Below are 23,034 nucleotides of genomic sequence, written 5' to 3' on the forward strand. Positions count from 1 at the left end.
AATACCTGGGAGTATTCCCTACTGTAGAAAATTAGTGAGGTAATTTTATGTCTAATAATAGGAAAAAATCTCCAAGATACATTGTTTCAAAAGAGCATGGAAGACATAATATGCTCTAATTTGTATTTTTAAAGCATACACTATTTCTATAGGGATATACAAGAAACTAGAAACAACCAATTGTCTTTTGGAAATGAATCTTAATTTTCTACACTATATCTTTTTGAAGTTTCTACTGTGTATATGTATAACTTTTCCATTTTAAAAAAATTGTATTTTAAGTCACATTTAATTTTAATGCTCAAATGAATCTTTACTGAGTCTGTATCTTTACTGGAGGACAGAGAAGTCTGTCTGCAAATGGGTCAGTTATTCTAGCCCAAAAGCAGAAAAATATTTATAGTTCTCAAAATAATTTCACTAGTTTACCCTGATGGCTTCAATTAAACTAAGAAAGAGTAATCCTGTCCCAAATAATATCTGCTTCTGTTATCTTTTTCTACCTAAGTCTAATCAAACCTAAATTCCAGACTCTGAATATGTGACCATTTCACTTCAGTTCAATTCAGTTGTTCAGACGTGTCTGACTCTTTGCAGCCCCATGGACTGAAGCACGTCAGGCCTCCCTGCCCATCATCAACTACCGGAGCTTACTCAAATTCCTGTCCATTGAGTCGGTGATACCATCCAACCGTCTCATCCTCTGTCATCCCCTTCTTCTCCTGCCTTCAATCTTTCCCAGCATCAGGGTCTTTTCCAAAGAGTCAGTTCTTCGCATCAGGTGGCCAAAGTATTGGAGTTTCAGCTTCAATACCAGTCCTTCCAATGAATATTCAGGACTGATTTCCTTGAGGATCAACTGGTTGGATCTCCTTGCTGTCCAACGAACTCTCAAAAGTCTTCTCCCACACTGCAGTTCAAAAGCATCAATTCTTCGGCACTTAGCTTTCTTTATAGTCCAACTCTCACATCCGTACATGACTACTGGGAAAACCACAGCTTTGACTAGATGGACCTTTGTTGGCAAAGTAATGTCTCTGCTTTTTAATATGCTGTTTAGATTGGTCATAACTTTTCTTCCAAGGAGCAGGTGTCTTTTTTTTTTTTTTTTCTTATTGCCTCTTTATTCAGGTCTTTATTCAAGCAAGCATCTTTTAGTTTCATGGCTACAGAGATGGGAATACCACTTAATGGGCTTATTTTATTCACCTTTGACCTATGACTTATCTTGAAAAGTTATACCTTTAAAAAGTATACTGTCATTTTATTTCTGTTAAAGTCTTTTTTTAATTTGCTGCATTATTCCATGGAACATTACTTAGATCCTTTCGAAAAGGCAATCTCCATGTATACGCCATAACACAGACAGTTTCTCTATCAGTCCCAAATTTGACTTGACCTGCTACCACTGGAATGACCAGACTCGTTGCCCAAGGGGCAGGTTCATCTGCAGTGTAATCCTCTAAAATCAGGCCTAAGGATGTCTCCAGGTTTTTGAAGCCTGTAAAGCATTTAGCTGGAGGAGGTGGTAGACGGAATTGGGAGATAGGGTTTGACACATATACACCACTGATACTTTGTATAATAAAGAAGGAAATGGCAACCCACTCCAGTATTCTTGCCTGGAAAATCCCATGGCCAGAGAAGGCTAATAGGCTACAGTCCATGGGGTCGCAAGAGTCAGAAACGACTGAGCGACTTCACTTTCACTTACTTTGTATAAAATAGATAACTAATGAGAACATACTGTATAGCACAGGAAACTATAGTCAGTTCACTGCGGTGACCTGGATGGAAGGAAGTCCAAAAGAGAGGGGATGTATGTATATGTATGGCTGACTTATTTTGTTGTACAGTAGAAACTAACAGAACACTGTAAAGTAACTATACTCCAAAAAAAAGAAAATTAAAAAACTTAGCTGTAAAAAGTCATAGCAACTTCAGGGCCAAACACTGTTTCATCTTATTCTAGTGTAGGTTCAACCATGATCAGATATACTATGAATATCCTAGAGTGGGTCTGACCTACCTCCAGAAACACTTTCTGATGGGGTCCCTATGAGCTCACCTGCAGTGCCTGCCATTACCACTCTTGGGGGTGATTCCATCTGCTCTTGGTTGGGTTAAGTCACATTTATTGTTTTATTCAAATACAAGCTGCTGAATTTTTATTATAGTCACTCTTGATTTTGTCTCTTAAATTACTCATTTTATGGAAATCATTCTTTCCTGCAAGTATTTCCTGTAATCAAAAAATTGGCACTATGTCATGTTTGCTCTTTTGATAAGACTTGAGCTTATGAATTTGGCTTGGAACTGCTTTCTGTTTGCTAACTTTAATATAGCAGAATTACATCCTTTGTAGCTGAAATCTTATAATATAATTTTCTATACATCTGTTGTACGGCTATGCCTCTAAATGGATATTATTCCTGTTATTCAGTTGCTTCTCCTGGTGTCAAAACTTCCTCAAAGCTATTTCCATTATGATATCATTCATACTTACCTCACCCCCAATCCTCATGACTTCCCCCACCCTGTCCACCTCTACTCAATTCTAAGTGCTCTTCCCAGCACTTTCTTCCTCAACATTTTGTCTTTCTGTCATGTTCTACTTGCCAATTGCCAGTTCCAGATAAGAGCCATCATTGCCTTTCTCATAACTAGAGAACAGTATGTATGTAGATATCAAATATCTATGTGTATGTGTATATGCACATACACACAACTTATCAGTTCCCAAATTTATTCCATCAAACTTCAACTCTTTCAGTGTAAATTCTTTGTCTTCCTGAAGTATACTCTCCAGCCATTTGCCATATAGTTTTCTCTTTTAATATCAAATGACCCAACTGAACCTACTTTAAAGAGTTCCCAAGACCCCTGAGTCAGCAAGTCTAATGACAATTATTTCAGCCTAAACCTCTTTTGACATTCTATAGTATCCAATGCTATTCACTTACCTCTTCTTTAATAGTTTGTTTTTTTAAAAATTCGTCTGCATGATAGAAATTATAAATGGCACAAAAATTTATACAGTGAAAATTAAACCTCTCTCTTCATCTGATCTCCAGCTCTCAGGGCACTCTGGAGTAGCAATTGTGATCTTCAGTTTCTCCTGTATGAATCCAGTGATTACATCTGTCCTCTTTGGTATGGAAATAGTAGGATGCTGTGTATGCTATTTTGTCCCTTGTCTTCTATGTGCAAACTTTTCAGTGTCATGGATGAGGTTGACCTCATCCATTTTAGTAGCTACACTGACTTCCAACACATATCTGTTCCAATAATAATATATTTACTCAGTTCTTTATTGATGCCACCTCTCTTTTAGGGAGGTCTCCCTTCTACCACCCAGTGGATGTGGTCTCATTGCACACTGCTAATTATTCTACCTCTTCACTTTCTCCTTTCAAAGCTCTTTGGTTTCCTATCAACCATCTATTTCCTAGAACTGAAATTCTTGCTTTTTTCCCCTCAGTGTCTTATCTTGGTAAACTCATAACTTGCCACACTTTCTATTATCTTTGGATGACCTGGGAATCTGTATCTCCAATCCCAATGTGTTTCTCCTATGACCCCTAGATTTTCACTTTGCATCTCTGACTGCTTCACATAAATAAGGCCAAATCTTTCATCAAATTTTTTTGATGTGTACCATTTTTTAAAGTTTTTGTTGAATTTGTTATGAGTGGTTTCTTATTTTGTGATTTGGTTTTGTTTTGTTTTGCCATGAGGCATGTGGGATCTTAGCTCCCTGAGCAAGGATCAAACCTGTACCCCCTGCATTGTAAGATTAACCACTGGACCACCAGGGAAGTCCCCAAATCGTTCATCTTTTGACCCCAAAATTCATATCCTTACTTATCTTTATAGCATTACCCAAGCTCAGTATATCAAAGTCATTTCTATTTGTTTATATTTTTTCACTGTGATGGGTCTTCATTGCTGAGTAGGATTGCTGAGTAGGCTTTTTCTCTGGTTGTGGCGAGTGGAGGCTAGTCTTTAGTTGTGCTATGTGGGATGCTCATTGTGGTGGCTTCTCTTGTGGAAAACAGACTCTAGGTTTGTGGGCTTCAGCAATTGCGGCTCCTGGACTCTATAGAGCATAGGCTCAATAGTGGTAGCACGTGGACTTAGTTGCCCTGTAGCATTCAGGATCTCCTGGAACAGACCAGGGTTTGAACCTGTGTCTCCTGCGTTATCAGGCAGGTGCTTTAGCACTGAGCCACCGGAAGCCCTCAAAGTCCTTTCTAATTCAGTCTTATTCCTGATCTCTGCAATTAGTCAGCAGTGCCTGTCAAGCTGATTCAATAGACCAGAGCAATTTAAAACTGAATTTGATCTGTGCTTCCAGGAAAACAGCAAAACAAAAGCCCTGGCACCCTTCTGATAGTACATAATGGTATAAAGGTCAGCTTTTTCATAATAATGTATAACTTGTAACATCTCTAAAAGCGTGATTCTATTTTTCCATATTCATTTTTCGCACTTTATAGAGGGCATTTTTATAATCACTCTTTCCTGCAGATGAAATTACAGTATTATATATAAAGTTTTAGTACATTGCTGCTGCAGATTAATTTTAATTGATATTCTATAAAAATTCACATTAACATATGAGAGTTTAGGAACATGTTGCATATTCCATAGGGTAGAATTAATATGACATTTAAAAATTTCTCACTATACTTCAGTGGGTCTAATTTCTACCAAAGAAATCCATAAGGTAAGCTCCAGGACAGTACTGCTTATCTTGAGGATGAAATGACAGATTATAATTGCTTTATTAAGTACAACATTCTGAATTCCTATGAAACTGTAGTGGCTTGTTGCGCACTAGAGATTTTGTTATGTAGAATATAATTGATTGTAATGGATGCTGTTTGCTCTTGAATAACTCCCATTTTCCACTTCAGAGAGATTTTCATTTTGGCATCAAATAATATGATTACTGCATTTGTAAAGTTTCTGAAGCATTTTGTAATTTTTCCAGTTGAAAAATGATTCAAGATTGAAATATGATATAAATTAAAGGTGCAAATTGAACTTAATGCCATATGTTTTATTTTAAGGCCAAGTATCATGTGTGGAATAGCTCATCCTCACTGGCTCTTACCATGAACTATTTGGCTTCTGTTTTCTGTCAGTCTTTGCTATCACTTGACATTCTCTGCCTTAAAGATTTAGCAAAAATCTCTAACACCAAAGCTGAAATCTGTATCATTAACTCTACAGTAAATTTTCCTTGGAGACACTTTTGCTACAAGTTCTTGCTTCTTTTTGCCCATCTTTACATCCTTCTGAGGGCTTCCCTGGTGGCTCAGAGGGTAAAGAATCCGCCTGCTAATGCAGGAGCCGCAGGAGATGCAGGTTCAGTCTCTGGGTCAGGAAGATCCCCTGGAGAAGGAAATGACAACCGGCTCCAGTATTCCTGCCTGGAAAGTTCCATGGACAGAGGAGCCTGGCAGGTAAGTTGGACATGACTTATCGACTAAACAACAACAACACACACACTTCTGCCTCTCTTTCCTAGTTTTTATACGTTTCTCTGTTAACCTCTTCCCTCTCCCCCTAGTCTGATGTCCAAGTCTCGGGACACAGAGATACTTCCTCCTCAAGTCAAAATAAAGCTTCACTTCCTCTACCATAAGTTGGCGTTGAAGAGAAAAAATCTTCTGTTCCTGAGTTGAGCAACTGAGAATTTCCATTTGACTGATGCTGTTTGTTTACCTCTTCTTTGAAGATCACTCCAATGAGTATTTGCCTGAACTCTGCTTTAGTCCCGTAACAATTTATTTCTGTTCAGTTGAGGAGGCCAAAGATTCAACCAGATTCATGGAGAATCTCAATTTTCTTGCATTAGTTTTGTTTGTTTGTTTTATTTGACTGCAGTGGTTCTTAACAGCAGCACGCAGGATCTTCAGTTTTCGTTGTGGCATGCAAGATGCTTAGTTGAAGCACTCCTGATTTTTTTTTTTTTTTTAGTTGCGGCATGTGGTCCTCTGCATTGGGAGTGTGGAGTCTTAGCCACTGGACCACCAGGGAATTCCCTTCATGCATTAGTTTTACCCTAAACCCAGCTCTATCTCAATTTTTTTGGTCTGCCTTTCAGATTTTTAAAGAAGAAAGGAAAAGGCAAAGTTGAATCTTAGTATTCCTTCTTATTCATGCCTAGGACTGAATTAAATGAAAAGGATATATTAACCAATAGGTTAAAATTGGGGGGTTTTTTGGATAAGGTATGGATTTCATTTTCCTTAGCATCCTTATCTCTGCATTTTTAGATAATCTGAACTATGATACAAAGAATCAGCATAATAAAACTTAAAATCCAAGGAATTTTGAGTTCTCCAAATGTATCTTTCTCCCCCAGCCTGACTGATTTAGAACAGTGGCTCTGGAAGGCAAAGTGAAAGTGTTAGTCGCTCAGTTGTGTCTGACTCTTTGCAACCCCATGGACTGTAGCCCAATAGGCTCCTCTGTCCATGGAACTTTCCAGGCAGGAATACTGGAGTGGGAGTGGATTGCCATTTCCTTCTCCAGGGGATCTTTCTGACCCAGGGATTGAACCTGTGTCTCCTGCATTGCAGGCAGGTCCCCCAGGAAAGCAAAGGTCCCAAACAATTTATTTTATTTTTAGTTAGTTTTTTTTTTGGGGGGGGGGGCTGTGTTGTGCAGCATGCGGGATCTTAGTTTTCCAACCAGGGATTGAACCCACGCCCCCTACATTGAAAGTGTGGAGTTGTAACAATTGGACCACCAGGGAAGTCCTGCAAGCAATTTAAACATTGCTCTACACCCAGATTTCTAAACAAATTTTTAGTTTCTGTCACCAAGAAGTTATTAGAAGTTCATAGAAGTCCTTTGTGAGAGCTGTCTGGTCAGCTCTTAGATCCTGGCTCAAAGGTCACAGAGCCTAGAAAAATTAAGTCTGCATCATCTTTATGAGCTCTAATTCCACCAAACTATGTAATTTGGGTAGATTTCTGAAGGAAGAGCGACTATCCATTCTGAAGCCATGTAGAAATTTCTAGTACCTCAGAGAAGTTCTAAATTTTAAAAAACTGACATTCTCTTTGGAATTCTTCTTAGTTTTATTTTTCCCCTTGATGCTATTTTTATCATGCCATTATACTGACTCATGTTTACAAAGGCAGTCAGGGACATAAGAAGCCTATGGAGGAGAAACTAAAACTTCAGTCCAAATAACATTATTTCACAAAGTGACAAGGAAGTGAAAATAGTGCCGTTGAGCCCTTTTGTCTCCAGATTTCCTCCCTTAGTGGAAAGTCTTCTGGGGTGGAAAATTTCCATCTCTGTCTTCTACTGGCCACATCAAGCCTTCCTTTGGTTCCTGTCCCCGTAGAGTAAAATTCAAGCAATGTGTGTATTGGATTATAGATTCAAGAGTTAGCTTTGTTTAAGCAACTTCTATTTATAGGTACCAGTCACAACAAATAGCATTCTTTGTAACTCTTTCCCTTGCTCTTTAATTCCTAAGGTTGAGGTGTTGAAAGTTAATGAAAAACACTCAAGATAAATATTAAACCTACAAGTCACTCCCCATTCATGTTTAGTAGAAATCAATTCATTGTCTTTAAAGTTAAAAAGAATACATTTGAATCAGTTTTAATGAGATGGATGAAACTGGAACCTATTATAAGAGTGAAGTAAGCCAGAAAGAAAAACACCAGTACAATATACTAACACATATATATGGAATTTAGAAAGATGGTAACGATAACCCTGTATGCGAGACAGCAAAAGAGACACAGATGTATTAAACAGTCTTTTGGACTCTGGGAGAGGGCAAGGGCGGGATGATATGGGAGAATGGCATTGAAACATGTAAATTATCATATGGGAAACAGTTGGCCAGTCCAGGTTGGATGCATGAGACAGGGCGCTCAGGGCTGGTGCACTGGGATGACCCTGAGGGATGGGGTGGGGAGGGAGGTGGGAGGGAGGGTCAGGATGGGGAACACATGTACACCCATGGCTGATTCAAGTCAATGTATGGCAAAACCAATACAATGTTGTAAAGTAAAATAAATTAATTAATTAATTTTAAAAAATGAACAATGGCTAATTCTAGAAAGAGGGCTTTATGGGAGATGGGAGGGAGAGGAAAAGAACAGAGAGTTTCACTTTACCCTTGATATCTGTACTCTGTGCTTGTACTATTTTACAATGAGTATTTATTGCATGCTATTTTTAAAACAACGTAAAAAGGAATCTCAAAAAAACCCTAAAGTCTGTTATATTAGTAAAAAAAAAAAAAAAAGAAGAAGAAGGAAAGAAAGCAATTCCTTAAAATTTCTTTAAGGGATTACTATGATGTGTATGATGATGCAAACTTTCTTTTGGGGGCTCTTTATCAGAAATTCCTGTCAAATAATGAGGTTAGATAGAATTCTAATCCAGTGGATTTACTTAATTGCCCAGATATCATGTCAAGTCAATCTATGAATCTTGGCTTTACTTTAACATCTTTTATGGCAGTGCTTCTCAACCTTTGGCATGTATAGAAATCCCCTGGGAATCTTGTTAAAATCCACTTACAGTAGGTCTAGGGTAGGGATTGACAATCTATATTTCTAGCAATCTACCAGTGGATGACAATGCTGCTCATGCACATAGGACCACACTTTGAGCAGCCAGGTTTAAGGTACCTGTGTTCTATATCTTAACATGAGGTTTTTTTTTTTTTTTTTTTTTCTAGAAGGCAATAAAAGAGTTTATCAAATGTTACTTCTAGGATGATCATTTCTTCTCTGCTGTTCTTCTTTTTAAATTATGAAAGTATCATAAAACATTTACAGGAGTCTTGGAAAATACAAAACAGAATTACATACAGTTCCACTATATATTGCAATGATTTTTTAAGTAGATAAATTAAGATTTTTAGTTGGAGTTTCAGTATCAAACTCTCAAAGATTAATAGAATGAATATATAGAGAAGTAGAAGGATATAGTAGACCCGAAAAGCACCATGAACCAATTCAACATAATTAAGATTTATACAACAGTAGGATACAAATTCTGTTAAAGTTCCCATAGACTATAAACTGGGAGACACTGGAATGCACCCTAGGGACTTAAAACAAGGAACAAAAATGTCATGGTCTAAAGGTATTGAAATCATGCAGAGTCTGTTTTCTTATCACTGTGGGATTATGTTAGAAATCAACATCAAAAGATATTCAAAAATAATCCACATACTTTCAAGTGCAATATGACATTTACCAAGAGAGATCTTTGACTTAGAACAGGAGGCTTTGGGCAGCATGCCTACAATGTGTTTTATACTGACTACTTTGTGTTTCAAAGTTTGATTTAGGTCATTTAATCCTCAAAATAGCCCTACAGATTAAGTAGAATTACTTTTTTTTACAGTAAAGAAAGTTTTGCTTTCAGAGAAGTTAACTGTTTTACCTAAGGTCACACAGCTAGTAGGTGGCAGGGATTTGGATCCAGGTTTTTCTGCCTCCAAAGGCAGAGCAACGATTCTTTATGTGTTATGTGCTAGGTCTTATACAGAACACCTCAAGAGAGAGATGAGAAAGAGTTTCTAGCCTTTAGAAGTCAACATTACAATGGCAGAATTTGGACATATACATACAAAGATAAATAAGAGCTGTTAAATATTGTACTCGTATCGGGGAAGTTAGATTATTGAGTTAAATAGTATTAAGATTGGAAAGGAACAAATGAAACTGCATATTTCTGTAAAATTACTTTAACTCTCATTAATCTCTGTTAAACTACATAAATATTTTCAATAGAATTTAAATACGAGCACTGGCATGCTTAACAGATATAAAGCGCATTTCAAGAGTTTAGAAAAGGAAGCTCTTGGTCATGGAGAGGTGGGGTTAAGGATACTGTCAAAGAAAAGAGAGAGATCTTGGATACAGAATGAAGGTAAATATATATTTAGGTGGACGACCAAGTGGTTTGTTGTGGAGATCGAATGGACCTATTTGACTAGAGCAGAGAATTCTTAATTTAGAGACTGTATCAGTTACAATTGCTGCATAACAAACTATGCTGAAACTTTGTGGTTTAAAACAACAACCATTTACTTGGTTCACAGTTCTGTAGGAGGTTTCTACTGGTCCAGGCCAGGCTGAACTGATCTCATCTGGGATTGCTCATGTGTCTGAGGTCAGTTGGAGAATCAGATGGGGGCTGACTGGCCCCAGGTGGCTCTGCAAACATGTCCAAGAGTTGGTAGGGGCAATGAAGGCAAATGGGTCCTTGTCACTCATCATCAACAGGTAGACAAGTGACAAGAACATGAAAGTGGCAGGCCCCAGTGAACCAGTATTTCTCAAGACTTTGCTTGTGTAACATTTGCTAACATTTATTGTTGTTCAGTTGCTCAGTTGTGTCCGACTCTTTGCAACCCTATGGACCTTAGCACGCCAGGCTTCCCTGTCCTTCACCATCTCCCAGAGCTTGCTCAAACTCATGTCCATTGACTCAGTGGTGCCATCCAACCATCTCATCCTCTGTCATCTCTTTCTCCTCCTGCCTTCAATCTTTCCCAGCATCAGGGGCTTTTCTAATGAATCTAATGATTTGCTAACATCCCATTGATCAAAGTACCTCCCATTAATCAAAGTAAATCATATGGCCAACTCATATTCAAATAATTCTACCTCTTGATGGAAGAAGAGAATTGTGGGCTTTCTAATACTTCCACCTGTAGAGAGCAGTGAAGAGGAAGTTGGACCTATGCTGAGTGTTGGGGTTAAAGAGGAGAGAAGGGTCTCCACGGCCACTGTGAAGTCTCCACTTCTATGATTGTCTATTTCAATATCTAAGCTTCTTGGGCTTCCCTAGTGGCTCAGTGGTAAAGAATCTGCCTACCAGTGCAGGAGACATGGGTTCGATCCCTGATCCAGGAAGATCCCACATGCCATGGAGCAACTAAGCCCAGTGCGCCACAACTGCTAAGCCCATCCACCCTAGAGCCTGTGCTCTGGGACAAGAGAAACCCCCACAGTGAGAAGCCCGTGCACCGCAACTAGAAAGTAGCCCCTGCTCTCCCCAACTAGAGAAGAGCCCATGCAGCAATGAAGACACAGCACAGCTGTGTCTTTATTTAAAAATAAATAAATAAATAAAATTAGTTTTCAAAAAATACTTAACCTCGTTTTAAAATGTGTCTGTAAACCATCTGCTCATGGTTTAAAAAATATAACAGTAAAGAGCTATAAAGGGGAAAGTTTCCTCCCCTTACCCCCCTCACTTCCACTCCCCAGAGGACATGTTTTCACCTTGATGGTAATCTTTTTTGGACAAGCTAAGTTTTTCTTAAAGGATTTTACAAGCTTTCAGCGTGAACCTTGTTGAAAACAAGTTACGTAAAAGAAATGTTCTGTATAGAATTAGTAATACTTTTGTACCTTTTTAACATTGAGCTCTTAGACAAAGGACCCCTATTTTTATCAAGCATTTATTATGAGCCAGGCATTACGCATTTAGTACATAAAAAACAAGGCTACATCTGTGCCTCCACGCACTGGTAGTAATGATTTCTCCATTTCTTTGACCAGGAAAAGGAATGACACTGGTGCTGCAGACAGGAAATTACTACTGAATGTTGTCAGTAGTTTTCTTCCTGTTTTACCCAAAGATAAAAAGTAGGAATTTGAGGGTGTATTCTCGGGCAAGTTTCACTTCTCCACTATGATTCCCATAAACCATTTTCTGATCACCACTCCAGGGTAACCCAGTTGACCCCCTCCTTGGATCTTTTTGCCTTCTTACAATTCAGGAGGAAATGAAATTGTAGTGTTTACAAAGCTTTTATCCTAGGTCCAAGACAATCAAATCAAGAAAAACTGGTTCTTGCCAGTCCTCTGTACAAGTGGACTGACGAGTCAGTTGCTTAATGCAAAATTCACTGTCCTAACCCTGGTGTACAAAGTACTTGCCACCAAACTGTGAAACTTGAGTATCCTGGAAAAAAGTCCCTCCCTATGAGAATAATACCTTGTCAAATAATTAACTATATTGTTTTCATACCTTTAAAATTTAAAGTCATTTCTGCATTCAGAATCTCATATGAATGGGTAATTTCCCAGGGGAAGTTTTAAAGTGTATACTGCAAACTTTGTGGGTTGAGTTTGTTGAGTAATGCCTTTGTTAGCAACTAACTCTTTAGCTAGCCTCCCTGAGGAGGTTGGGAAGGAAATGGTGCAATGTTTCCCAAAGTCATCTCATTCTAAGAATCATTGGAGTGACTTCCCTGGTGGTCCAGTAGCTAAGCTTCCATGCCCCCAATACAGGGGGCCCAGGTTCCTTCCCTGGTCAGGGAACTAGATCCCACATGCTGCAATTAAGAGTTTGCATGCTGCAACTAATACCTAGTGTAGCCAAATAAATAAATTTGCAAAAAAAAAAAAAAGAATCATCAGAAATGTTTATTACACAGACAGATGTTCCAGCCCATTTCCCCAGAGATTTGGTTCATAGACCTAGGGAAGGACCTAAGATATTTAACAACCATCTCAGATAATACTTAGGATTGGGCAAATTTAGAAAACAGTACACTAGGACAATAATTGTCAACCCTGGATGTACATTAGTGTCAACTAGGAAATGTGAAGATATGTATATATACATATCAATGTCCAGGCTCCCAACTCAAATTCTGATTTAAGTTACTGGGGTGGAGTCAGGCGTTGATATTTTTTAAGAGTTCTTCAGGTGCTTCTAGTGTTCAGCTATTCTGGTGTACAGAAATCATGGTCTATAGCAGTAGTTCTCAATTTTTTTGGTGACAGGATCCCTTTATACACTTAAAAAGTATGGAGGATGCCAGAGAGTTTTTGTTATTAGATGGGTTATACTAATACTTCCTGGAGGAGGCAATGGTAACCCACTCTAGTACTCTTACCTGGAGAATCCTCTGGACAGAGTAGCCTGGCAGGCTCCAGTCCATGAAATTATTACTAAAAATAAATTTAATACTTATTAACTCATTTAAAAATGACAATAATAGATCCATGAATGACATAGTTTTGAAGAAAAACTTATTTTCCAAAAATACTAATGAGAAGACTAAAGTTATTTTCTACCTTTACAAATCTCTTTAATGTTGCCTTATAGAAGACAGCTAGATTCTGCAATTTAATCAATTGGGATAAGGTCTTTTGGTTAAAGATTTCAACTTGATTTATATGAAGAAAATCCAGCCTTTCAGAAATAGGCAGTTGAAAAAGGAAAGAGTATTTTAATAAATTTATCAGATAATTATGGATATCCTTCTTTGACATGACAGCAAAACTGAACAAGCGATAATTTCTTAAAGGTTGTAATGTGGAATCTAGAACCATATTAGTGAACTTTCCACATTCTGTTAAAGTCCAATGGTCTATCTTATACTTTGGATTTTTTTTTCATTTTTATTGAAGTGTAATTGACATACCATATTATATTGGTTTCAAGTGTATAACATAATGATTTGACATTTGTATACATTGCAAAAGAACCACTGCAATAAGTCTGGTTACCATCTGTCACCATACAAAGTTAACACAATATTATGATTATATTCCCCATGTTATTCTTTATATCATGACTTACCTATTTTATAACTGGAAGTTTGCATTTCTTTTTTTTAATTGAAGTATAGTTGATTTACAATGTTGTCTTAGTTTCAGGTGTGCAGCAAAGTGATTCAGTTATATGTATATTTTCAGATTATTTTCCATTACAGATTATTACAAGATACTGAATATAGTTCCCTCTGCTATACAGTAAATCATTGTTGCTTATCCGTTTTTTGTATTTTGTATTTGTTAATCCTATACTCCTGATTTATCCCCTGCTTCCCTTTGTTAACCATAAGTTTATTTTCTATGTCTGTGAGTCTGTTTCTGTTTTGTATATAGATTCATTGTATTATTTTTTAGATTCCACATATCTTATAATATTTGCCTTTGTTTGACTTACTTCACCTAGTATGATATTCTCTAGGTCCATCCATGTTACTGCAAACGGCAACATTTCATTTCTTTTTTTATAGCTGCGTAACATTCCACGGTATATATGTACCACATCTTTTCAAGCCAGTTGTCAGTTGTTGGACACCTGAGTTGCTTCTGTGTCTTGGCTATTGTAAATAGTGCTTCTATGAATGTTGAGGTGCATGTATCTTTTCAAATTAGAGTTTTCGTTTTTTCCAGATATATGCTCAGAAGTTGAATTGCTGGATCACATGGTAGCTCTATTTTAGTGTTTTAAGGAACCTCCGTTCTGTTCTCCATAGCATCTGTACCAACTTACATTCCCAGCAGCAGTGCAAGAGGAGTCTCTTTTTTCCACACCCTCTCTAGAAATTTTGTTTATTTTTTGATGATAGCCATTCTGACCAGTGTGAGGTAATACCTCATTATAGTTTTGGTTTGCATTTCTCTAGTAATTAGGGATATTGAGCATCTTTTCATGTGCGTGCTGGACATTTATATGTCTTATTTGGAGAAATGTCCATTTAAAGTTTCTGCCCATTTTTAACTAGGGCTTTTTTATATTGAATTGTACAAGGTGTTTTTATATTTTGGATATTAACCTCTTATCAGTCACATACTTTGCAAAGATTTTCTCCTATTCTGTAAGTTGTCTTTTCATTTTGTTGATGGTTTCCTTTGCTGTACAGAATCTTTTTATGTTTGATTAGGTCCCACTTGTGTATTTTTGCTTTTATTTCTTTTGCTTTGGTAGACTGATGTAAATAAGAAAATATTTATGTGAGAGAATGCTTCACCAATGTTTTCTTCTAGTTTTGTGGTGCCATGTCTTATATATAATTAAGTCTTTAAGCCATTTTCAATTTATTTTTGTATATGCTGTATCGGAATATTCTCATTTCATTGATTTTCACATAGCTGTCCAGCTTTTCCAACACCACTTGCTGAAGAGACTGTCTTTTCTCCATGGCATGTTCTTGCCTCCTTTGTCCAGGATTAATTGACCTAGCTGTGTGGGTTTATTTCTGGACTCTATTCTGTTCCACTGATATATATATTGTTATTATTCTAACTCCACACTGTTTTGATTACTGTAGCTTTGTAGTGTTGTTTTAAGTTTGGAAGGGATATGCCTCCAGCTTTGTTCTTTTTCCTCAGGATTGTTCTGAAAATTCTGGGTCTTTTGTGGTTCCATATAAATTTTAGTATTTTTGTTCTAGTTTTGTGAAAAATGTCATGGATATTTAGATAGAGAGCACCTTAAATCTGTAGATTCCTTTGGATAGTGTACCGTTTTAACAATATTAATTCTTCCAATTCAAGAGCATGGTATAGCTTTCCATTTTTTGAATCATCTTCAACTTCTTTTATCAGTGTTTTATAGTTTTCAATATATAGGTCTTTTACCTCCTTGGTATTATTTGTTCCTAGGTATTGTATTTTTGACACAATTTAAATTTTTTTTTTAACTTTCTCTTCCTGATATATCATTGTTAGTGTAAAGAAATGTGGCACATTTCTGTACCCTGCTACTTTGCTGAATTCATTTATTAATTCTAACAATTTTCTGTGTAGTATTTTGGGTTCTCTGTGAAGAGTATCATGTCATCTGCAAATAGTGAATTTTACCTCTTCCTTTCCAATTTGGGTACCTTTTACTTCCTGTCTGATTGCCATAGCTAAGATGGAAATTTGTATTTCTTGATCTTCTTCATCCATTTTGCCACCCTCTCAAACCTCCCTCCCTTCTGCCAACCACCAGGCTGTTCTCTTTAAGTCAGGATTTTTTTTTTTGATTCCACATATAAATGAAATCATGTGATATTTATCTTTCTCTAACTTATCACACTTAGTATAATACCCTGAAGTTCCATTCATGTTTTCACAAATGGCCAGATTTTATTCTTTTTTATGACCGAGTAGTGCGCTATTGTGTGCATACATGTGTGTATTCTTTATTCACTCATTCATTAATGGACACTTAATGCATACATGTTTTCAAATTAGTGTTTTTATTTTCTTCAGATAGGTACCCAGTGAGTACCTATTGCTGAGTCATACAGTAGACCTATTTTTAATTTTATGAGGAACCCCCATACTGTTTCCACAGTGGCTGTAGCAATTTATATTCCCACAACAGGGGATGAGTGTACCATTTTCTCCACATTATTTCTTTTTTTAAAATTGAATTACAGTTGACTTGCAATGTTGTATTAGTTTCAGATGTACAGCAAAATGATTCACTTATACATATACATATATTCATTCTGTTTTAGATACTTTTCTCATATAGATTACCACAGAATATTGAGTTGAGTTCCCTGTGCCATGATGTTTATCTGTCTCATATATAGTAGTGTGTGGGTTCATCCCAATCTCCTGATTTATCCTTCCCCCCAACATTTCCCCTTTGGTAACATAAGTTTGTTTTCAATATTCATGAGTCTGTTTCTGTTTTGTGAATAAGTTCATCTGTATAACTTTTTAAAATTAGATTCCACATATGAGTGATACCGTATGATACTTGTCTTTCTCTGCTTGACTTAATTCATCTTAGTATGATCTAGATTCATCCATGTTGCTGCAAATGGCATTATATTGTCCTTTTTATAGCTGGGTAGTATTCCACTATATATATGTACCATAGCTTCTTTATCCATTCCTCTGTCAGTGGACATTTTGGTTGTTTCCATATCTTGGCTATTGCAAATAGTGCTCCAATGAACATTGGAATGCATGTTATCTTTTCATATTATGGTTTTCTCTGGATATATGCCCAGGAGTGGGATTATTGAATATTATGGTAGTTGTTTTTTTATTGAAGTATAATTGATTTACAATATTGTGTTAATTACTGCTATACAACAAAGTGACTCAGTTATACATCTTTTCACATTATTTTCCATTATGGTTTATCACAGGATATTGTATATAGTTCCCTGTGCTATACAGTAGGACCTTGTTGTTTGTCCAATCTATATATACAGTTTGCATCTGCTAATCCCAAAGTACTACTCCACCCTCCCCTTGGCAACCTACCAGTCTACTCTCTATGTCCATGATTCTGTTTCTGTTTCATAGATAGATTCATTTGTGGCTTATTTTAAATTCTACGTATAGAGGATATCATATGGTGTTTGTCTTTCTCTTTCTAACTTACTTCACCTAGTATGATAATGTCTAGTTGCTTCCATGTTGCTGCAAATGGCATTATTTTATTCTTTTTTATAACTGAGTAGTATTCCACTGTATATGTGTACCACCTCTTCTTTATCTATTCATCTGTTGATGGACATTTAGGTTATTTCCATGTCTTGGCTATTTTGAATAGTGCTTCTATGAAAATAGGGGTGCATGAATCTTTTTAAATTAAAGTTTTTGTCTGGATATATGTCCCAAAGTAGGGCTTCCCTGGTGGCTCAGATGGTAAAGAGTCTGCCTGCAGTATGGGAGACCCAGGTTCGATCCCTGGATTGGGAAGATCCCCTGGAGAAGGAAATGGCAACCTACTCCAGTATTCTTGTTTGGAAAATCCCATGGATGGAGGAGCCTGGTCAGCTACAGTCCATGGGGTTGCAAAGTGTCAGACACAACTGAGCAACTTCTCTTTCTCTTTCTATACCCAGAAGTAGCATTGCTGGATCATGTGGTAATTCTATTTTCAGTTTTCTGAGGAACTTCTGTACTATTTTCCATAGTGACTGCACCAACTTGTATTCCCATATGGTAGTTCTATTTTTATTTTTTAAAGGAATCTCCATATTGTTCTCCATAGTGGTTGTACCAATTTACATTCCCACCAACGGTGTAAAAGAGTTCCCTTTTTGCTACACCTTCTCAAGCATTTATTGTTTGTAGACTTTTTGTTGATGGCCATTCTGATGGTATAAGATGATACCTCATTGTAGTTTTGATTTTCATTTCTCTGATAGTGATGTTGAACATCTTTTCATGTGCTTTTTGGCCATCTGTATGTCTTCTTTGGGGAAATCTCCGTGTTATTTCTTATCTTCTTGGTAATAGCCATTCTGACAGGTATAAGGTAACTTACACTTTGAATGTATATTTTGCGCATGTATGATTTTCCAGCATCATGTACCAGTCATTTGAAAAAAAAAAAAACACTGGTCTGCTGAATTGCATGGCCCTTCGAAATGCTGACATATTTCATAATTAGTGGATCCAGTTTTCAAAGTTTTTAATTTTTGTTTGTAAACTTGAATTTTGTCATTGGCTGCATATACTGTCAATTGTTTCCTTGAGTGGCAGATTGCGTTTTTTTTCAAGAAAATATCTGCTAAAATTCCAAATCTGCATAGCCATAGTTTGTCCATTGTTCTTTCAGGGGAGAAAATGGTGTTTCCTGAAACAAGTTCAGCCCACAGCTCAATCACTCAAGTGTTTTTCCTGGAGACATCAGTGCTACTTCAGCCAAAGTGCTTTCTGCCTACTTCACATTTCATTACAGAGAATATTTTTTAAAGTGTACTCAAGGGTCAAAATTTAATACTAATAAATCTAGTTATTTAGGTATATATTGCTGAGACTAGAATATCTATGATGTGAATTATTTACTTATTTAAGACTCACAGTAACATTAACAAAGTAGATATCATTATTCCTGTTTTACAAATAAGGAAATTGAAGCTCAAAAGATGTTAAATAATTTTCTAGATCACTTAAGGACCAGGATTTAAAGATGAAAATCCAGATCTTCCTGGTTTTAAACTTGTTTTATTGCCACTGCACCAGATCATTTTCATTCCATTGAACTATTTGGGCTTAGATAGCAGCTACTAAGACTTAATGAGTACTTACTGTGTTCTAAAATCAGTTCTCAGATCTTTAAATGTGTTAACTCATTTAATCCTGCCACCCAGGTCCATGTTAGCCATATTTAGACAGGAGGCAACAGAGACAGAGAGGTTATTTAGGTTTTAAGGACACAGAGCTAATAATTTTAGCTAGGATTTTAACCCAAGAAGACTGACTTCAAAACCATTTTGCTGGGGATAGGGTAAAAAATAATAATAATAAACCATTTAGCTAAAACATCCCCTAATTAAAAGCACTAAAGAAAAAAGCCTAAAATCACACACACACACACACACACACACACACATACATATATATGTGTGTGTGTGTGTGTGTCTGTGTATGACTGGCATACTGGTAATTGTTTTCTGAATAAAAGAGCTACTTAAATACATGAAACAAACACTTTTGCCTGTATGCATATAAAATATCATGTGATCACAAGGTTTTGGTTTATTAGTTTCGTTTTCTCACGGAGAAGCAAAAACATGTGTGGAAAAACCTTCTGAAGTGTGTGGAAATTTTAGGCAAGAAGTGAATTCACATAAATCACTAAGAATAGAGTCCTAAAAAGGAGTCTAGTTCAGTTTATGTTTCAGATTTTCAAGATCAGGATGTGGTGGCCGAGTCTGCAGATGGGAAAATGATGTGGTCGATGTCATACTGAGCATATGACAGACACCCATTGAAGAGCACACCTGTTCCTGGCAAAGACCAGGGCACTGGAACAGTCATGGGTTTAACAATAGTACCATTTCCTTTAGCATTTACCACCACAAGAATTAGTCATCTTGGGGTATATTTCCTTTATCTAAAAATAATGGCTATGGTATTATTATGGTACTTAATCCAGTAGAATGGGTTTATATGTTAACCCTCAAGACAAAAAAGCTCTTTTTCCTAAGTGGAACTCCGTTTCTCTAGTCACTGGGAGACTCTTCATATTGAAAGAAAGGTTACTCATTTTTAGCCATGAAAAAGCACAAAAATGCAAATAACACTCCCCCAACTTGGCCATCCCATATGTGCTCACGAAACTGCCTCCCCCTGGCCCATAGGGCTCCTCCCTTACCCCCTCCCCCCTCGGGTACCGAAGACCCTGCTGTGAACTGTGACTCTGCTTCCGTGACACACTTCTGTCTTTTCTCAGTCTCCCTTCCAAAGTTCTGACTGCACCTTCTTGCCTTTCCCAGGTCAGAGCAGGCCAGAGACTCTCTGCAAGAAGCGAAGGGACTTTAGGGGCAGGAAAACCCGCCCTCAGGAGGCAACAGCATCTACCAGCAAGAAGAGAAGGCATGCTCTGTAACTAAAGACTCCAAACATTTCAGCTGCCTCTCCTCCTCTTTCTCCTCCACTTGCTCTCTTCCCCCTAAGGGTTTCAGTCTGCTTATCAGACACAGAAGCTCCCTGGTGAGAAGGATGAGAAAGGAAGAAGCAACCAGCTCCCCCTCTCCACAGGAGAGGCTTATCAACTCCTTCACGCCCACCACAGACACTCAGTTCCAAACCCAATATGGCTTTCTCCTTCCTAAGGTTTCCCACTTCCCATTATAGGCTGTATTTTCCAACCCTAGAATTCCACTCTCTCCCCACATGGACTCCACCTACAGCTTGGAACTGCACCAATCTGCTCTTCCATTTAGACCTGTCAGGAACCTCTGAGGGTGTTTCCCCTGGAAGTATTGCTACACCTAGTGGTTCTGATCTGTACTTCTCATAACATAGACTCTGCCTTCATTCTGCTTAAATAAACTTTTCTGTGCTAGCCTGGGAACCTAACCACATTTCTATCTCCTCATTATTTCTAGCTACTCAATATATTTTCAACATAGAGTGTGTCCTAAGAACTATTTTATTATTGCACAAGATAAAACCCTACTTTTACACAGGAGACAAATACATTGATCCAACTTTAGTGCATTACTGGGGGTAAGTTGAAATCCCCAGCCCAAGAATTATAACACAAGTCAAGCTTTGCCCCATCAGAAGGTTGGCCAAGGACCGGTTCCCTCAGAAAGCAGTGTGTGTGTGTGTGTGTGTGTGTGTGTGTGTGTGTGTGTGCATGTGCGCGCATGAGTGTGCACACTCATGCTCAGTCATGTCCATCTCTTTTTATGATCCCATGGACTGTAGCCCACCAGGCTCCTCTATCCATGGGATTTCCCAGGCAAGAATGCTGGAGTGGGTTGCCATTTCTTTCTCCAGGGGATCTTCCTGACCCAGGGATTGAACCCATGTCTCCTGCATTGGCAGGCAGATTCATGTTTTTATTTTTAGATATCTAAGGCCCCAGAAGGGTGATATGGCTTCCTAAATCCACATGGCCAGTGACAACCAAGCCAGGAACTGGAAGCTGGTTCTTCGGATGTTCAGTCTGGCGTGATTTCCACTGTAGAACTTCCTTGTTGTTGTTTTGTTGCTCAGTCATGTCCAACTCTTTGCAACACTATGGACTGTAGCCCACCAGGCTCCTTCTGTCCGTAGGATTTCCTAGGCAAGAATACTGGAGTGGGTTGCCATTTCATTCTCCAAGAGGCAGGCGGATTCTTTACTGCTGAGCCACCAGGGAAGCTCCCCAGAAAGCAGAGAGTAGTTCCCCAAACTTCCCACTACTAAGCCAAGAACAGAGCATCTGTGAGAAGTGGAAGCTCCAGCACTCTACTAGGAAAGATACTGAGAAAAAGTTCTGAGTCCCCTGAGAGAGAACAGGAAAAGAGTCTCAGAGAATTGGAGGTTGATTTGTTCCTGGCGTCTGTCCCAACTTTGATAAAGAAGTCACCTCAAGCACAGCCACACAGAACAGGTGCGGAGTGGCCCTGAGAGTCCCTCACATCAGGGCAGCCCTGCTGTGCCAAAGAGGATGGCAGAAGGCAAAACCGACTAGGACAGCACCTGGGGTACATTGGCCATGAGGAGGTGCTCTGAAGCGGAAGTTGGGGGTTGCATCTAGGCAGAAAGTTCTCCTTTACACCTGCAAAGTAGAACCAAACCATAGATTCTTTAAGATTTCAATAGTTCTTTCTCATTCTCCTCCACAAATTTCTCTTTCCCTTCCTATCTCGTCACTGACCTCAACCACTCCACTTCTCCCATCAGTCTCTCTTCCCAGCTAGAACTTAGCAACTTTGCACCCACCATTCCCCAGCCTCAGGCCAGTTCCCCACCATCCTCTTCAAAGTTCTTGTTCTCTCCCTAATCTCCATTCTCTGTCCTCCTCTTATTAACAATTCTGAGTCTCATTCAAAAGGTATCAGCTTCTCTTTAATTGCTTAATTGTCTTAATGGTCTTACTCCCAAAAAAGATATCTTGGACTTCAGTAGTTTTTGTTGTTATTGTTTAGTTGCTAAGTCGTGTCCAACTCTTTTTGTGACCCCATGGATTATAGCCCACCAGGCTCCTTTGTCCATGTGATTTCCCAAGCAAGAATACTGGAGTGGGTTGCCTTTTCCTTCTCCAGGGGATCTTCCCAACCCAGGGATTGAACCCACATCTCCTGCATTGATAAGTGGATTCTTTACCACTGAGCCACTTGGGAAACCTTCAGTAGCTTTTGCCACTTAGCGAAAGTACTGACAGTTTCAGTGAACTGAAATGTAATGGATCACTAAGATGTGTTGTAAGGAAACAAGATGCTGAATGATGTTTAAGGTGTGCTACCATTTATGTGGGGAAATACACACACACACATATACACACACAGTTCTAAATACATATGTTATATCTGGGAAGTATGGAAGAAGCTTTTAATATGTACCTTTTGGTGTCCTTTTAAAAATATTTGTTCCATAGCTGATTCATATCAATGTATGGCAAAAACCACTACAATATTGTAAAGTAATTAGCCTCCAACTAATATAAATAAATGAAAAAAATAAAATAAATATAAACTAAAAAAAATAAATATTTTATTTGCTTAGCTGTGTGGGGTCTTAGTTGCATCACCTGGCATCTTTGATCTTTGTTGCAGCATGTGGAATCTTAAAGTTGTGGGTTGTAGGATCTAGTTTCCTGGTGAGGGATTGAACCCAGGCCCCTGCATTGGGAGCACAGAGTTAGCCACTGGACCACCAGGGAAGTTCCTCCCTTTCATGACTTTTGCAATTGATGTTATGGAAATGAATTACCTTTTGTACAAAAGAGAGTTTATCTTTAAAAATAAAAGGGTGTATGAGAACAGTTGTTTTATATTCAATTATAAACAAGATTATTTTTTTAAATGTTTATTACATAAGG

The sequence above is a fragment of the Muntiacus reevesi genome, chromosome X (genome assembly GCF_963930625.1).
Source record: "Muntiacus reevesi chromosome X, mMunRee1.1, whole genome shotgun sequence".
Lineage (NCBI taxonomy): Eukaryota > Metazoa > Chordata > Mammalia > Artiodactyla > Cervidae > Muntiacus > Muntiacus reevesi.